We start from the raw sequence: 4,505 nt of genomic DNA, 5'->3' as shown, positions 1-4,505 counted from the left end.
GATCGTCAGCCTTCCTGCTCCTCTGATGCTGCTTGGCCTGCTGTGTTCATCCAGCTCTACACCTTGTTATTTTACCTCTCAAGTCTGTTCTGCCATTCAATAAGACCACAGTTGATCTATCTGTGTCTGAAATTTCACATCCGAATTTGTCTTTTTAGTTTTATTCACTCATGAGTAGTGGGCATTGCTGGCTGGCCAGCATTTATTGCTCGAACCTAGTTGCCCTAGAGAAGGTGGTGGTGAGCTACCTTCTTGAACAACTGCAGTTCACATGCTATAGGTTGTCCCACAGTGCCATGAAGGAGGAAATTCCAGGATTTTGACTATGCAACAGTGACAGAACAGTGTTATATTTCCAAGTCAGAATGGTGAATGGCTTGGAGGGGAATTTGCAGATACTGGTATTACCATGTATCTGCTGCCCTAGACCTTATAAATGGAAGTGGTCATGGGTTTGGAAGGTGCTGACCCAGGATCTTTGGTGAATTTCTGCAGTGTATCCTGTAGATGGTACACACTGCTGCTACCGAGTGCCAGTGGTACAGGGAGTGGATGTTCTTGGGTGTAGTATCAATCAAGTGGGCTGCTTTGTTCTGGATGGTGTCAAGCCTCTTGAGTATTGTTGGAGCAGCACCTATCCAAGCAATTGAAGAATATTCCATTGTACTCCAGACCTGTGCCTTGAAGATGATGGACAGGCTTTAGGGAGTCAGGAGTTGAATTACATGCCAGAGTCTTCCTAGCTTCTGACATACTCTTGTAGCCACTGTGTTTATGTGGTGAGTCCAGTTGAATTTCTGGTCAATGGTAATCCCTAGGACGTTGATAGTAGGAGATACAGTGATGGTAACACATTGAGTATTAAGGGAGGTTCTTAGATTGTCTCTTATTGGAGATGGTCATTATTGTGCATTTACGTGGCGCGAATCTTACTTGCTACCTGTCAACCCAAGTCTGGATATTGTCTAGAGCTTGTTTCATTTGAACATGCACTGCTTCACTATCATGAATGCTGCTGAATATTGTGAAATCGTCAGCAAACATCCTCACTTCTGCCTTAATGATGGAGGGGAGGTCATCGGTAAAGCAGCTCAAAATGGTTTGGCCCAGGACACTACCCTGAGGAGCTCCTGCAAAGATATCCAAGAGCTGAGATGACTGACCTCCAACAGCCACGACCATCTTTCAGTCGTCTCTGATAAACTTAGATTCTCTTACCTAACAAGAATCCTTTTAACACTGCCTTACATATATTCAATGACCCCACCTCTTCCATCTTCTGAAGCAGAGAATTCCAAAGTTGCACAGCCTTGATTAAAAAAAAAACTCAACATCTCTGACTTAAAAGGACAACCACCAATTTTAAAACAGTGCCTCTATTTCTGGATTGACTCACAAGAGGAAATCTCCTTCCCATGCCCACTTTTTCATGACCATTCAGAATCTTACACATTTCAATCAAGCCATTCCTCACTCTTATGAACTCCTGTGGAAATAAGCCCTGCCTACTGAAGTATCCTAACAAGACTCATTCCAGGTCACAATCTAGAAAACTTCATCTGAACCATTTTCAGGGCATTTACAGCTTTCCTTAAATAAGGAAACCTAAAGTGCACACAGTATTTGAGATGTGATCTCATGAATGTCCAGTATAACTGAAGCATATGTCCTAAACATTATGGTCAATTCCATTCATAATAAAGAACAGCATCCAATTAGCCTTCTTAATTACATGCTGGACTTGCATACGAACGCTTTCTGACTCATGCTCTAGAACACCGAAATCCTTCTACATCTCTGAATTGTACAGTCATTCTCCATTTAAATAAGATGCTGATTTTTCATTCTTGCTGCCAAAGCAAACAACTTCATGATTTTCCACATCAGACTCAACTGCCAGAGTTTTGCTCAGTCACTGTCCTATGTGTACTTACCTGCAACATCCTTATATCTTCTTCACAAAATGCTTTCCTATCTATCTTGTTTTTTTCTGAGAATTTAGCTATCAACCCTTTACTCCCCTCAGCTAAGTCACTGATGTAAATTGTAAAAATTTAAGGCCTCAGAACAGATACTTGCACACTTCCACTCATCACATTTTGCCAAAGATGCATTTATGTCTCTTTTCTGCTTGCTACCCAATGGTCTGTCAATGCTAATATGTTACCTGCTAAACCATGAACTTTAAACTTATGCAACAGATGTTTTGAAATGTTCAATACTCTCTATGGACAAAGACTGCCTTGTTTTCTGAAGAGTTGCAAGTGGTATTGACCATTGTTCAAAAATGATACTTTTGGAATACATGGAAATGTAATACATGTAAAGGCTGCAGTTTAACCACAGTGCAAGTACACCCTCAAAGAACTGGTCAAACATTATTGGGGGAGGGGCAGAGTTTGAATGATAAAAATGTCTTTGAGTGTCAAGAGCAGACATTTAGATTGTCTCCTATTGGAGACCATCATTGCCTGGAGCTTGTGGTTTCCAACCATCATTTGCCATTTATGAGCCCAATCCCGAATGTTATCCAGGTCTTAATGCAGGGTAGAAGAGTCCAAAGCTAGAGGGCATAGGTTTAAGATGAGAGGAGAAAGATTTAAAAGGTACCTAAGGGGAAAGATTTTCATGCAGACGGTGGTGTGTGCAAGGAATGTGCTGCCAGAGGAAGTGGTGGAGACTAGTACAATTACAACATTTAAAACACATCTGGATGGGTATATGAATAGGAAGAGTTTAAGGGAAAGTGGGCCAAATGCTGGCAAACGGGACTAGATTATTTTAGGTTATCTGTTCGGCATGGACAAGTTAGACCGAAGGGTCTGTTTCTGTGTTGTACAACTCTATGACTCTCTATGGACAAAAACTGCCTTGGTTTCTGAAGAGTTGCAAGTGGTATTGAACGTTTTTAAAAAGAATGAAATAGGGTTAGGGTTAGACCTAAAGAGTCTGCAGTGGTCACCACTGAAATTACCATTTTTATTTAAAGAAATTGAAGGTAGGTAACGGAGTCAAAATCAAGAAATTTGCATCTCCTGTTTTCATTCACATTTGTATGATAATTTCTCATATTGGTAGATGAAAGGCTTCCCTATCAGCTAGCCAGCGTAGAAAGATAATGGACCTAGATTCAGGAATACATATTGAACAATATAATATCAGATTAGCTAGATAATTTACATCAGTATTTTCCATTGGCGGAGGAGGATACTAGAAACATCCCGAAGATATCAGAGCAGCAAGATGTTCATGGGAGCACAGGTCTTGTAACAGTCTCTATCATGAGGAACAAAGTATTTGACAAACTACTGAGATTGAACTAGCAAATATTCCCACTTCTGACCTTAAGAAGGAGGGTCACTGATGAAGCAGCTGAAATGATTGGGTCTTGAGAATGAAGATAATTGGTTTCCAAAAGCTATCAATCTTTGCCAGGTATGACTCGCAAGCAGTGCAGAGCTCTCCTCCCAATTCCAACTTGAATTTGATCAGTGTTCCTCATAGCCATGCATCATCAAATGCTATCTTGATGTCAAGGGCAGTCACTCTAATTTCACCTCTGGAATTCAGCTCATTGGTCCATTTGTCCATGTTTGGCCCAAGGCTGTAATGAGATTGTGAGCAGAGACCTTGGTGTAACACAAACTAAGTGGGTTGTTGTTGTTTATGAATCACTTGATAACATTCTTGATGACACCTTCTATCACTTTGCCGATAATTGAGAAGCATGTATAGGCATATAAATGGTCTAAGATTGTTCATAGGAAAAGGTGGGCCAACTAGGAACAAGGTGGCATGGATGATGTGCTAAATTAATACCTTTCATGTGTATTTATCAAGAAAGAAGTTGTTGCATAGGACACAGTGAAAGAGGAGGTGATTCATGCACTTCGTGTTTACATTGATGAGGAGGTTGTAGTGGATGGGCTACCACCACTTAAATTTGTAAGGCACCAAACCCAGATGAGATGAATGAAAGTTACTGAAGGACGTGAGTGGAAATTGCCTTCCTTAATTTCAGAGGTGGTGCCAAAGAACTAGAAAATTGCAAATGTTACATCCTTATCCAAGAAAAGGGTGTAAAGATAAACCCAGCAACTCAGCAAATTTAATTAATCATGATAGGAAGCTTCTAGAAATAATTCAGGACAAAATGGGAAGTAGTGGTGTCATTGTAATGTCACTGGACTGGTAGTCCAAAATTATAGGTTTTATGTTCTGGTGACATGGGTTCAAATCTGGCATGGCAGATGGCAAGATTTGAATTTTAAAAAACGTTGGAATAAAAGGTTAGTCTAATGATGATCATGGAGCCAATGTCAATTGATGTAAAAACTCAGGTGGTTCATCAATGTCCTTGGGGAAGGAAATCTGCCATTCTTTCTTGGTTTGGCCTACATTGTGACTCCAGACCCACAGCAATGTGAGTAACTATTAATCACCCATTGGGCAATTAGGGATGAGCCAGTGACACCATATCCCATGAAGAAATAAAAATGTCAATT

The sequence above is a fragment of the Rhincodon typus genome, chromosome 3 (genome assembly GCF_021869965.1).
Source record: "Rhincodon typus isolate 14 chromosome 3, sRhiTyp1.1, whole genome shotgun sequence".
Taxonomy (NCBI): domain Eukaryota; kingdom Metazoa; phylum Chordata; class Chondrichthyes; order Orectolobiformes; family Rhincodontidae; genus Rhincodon; species Rhincodon typus.
The sequence above is the reverse complement of the archived record's forward strand: the minus strand, read 5'-3'. Positions refer to the sequence as shown.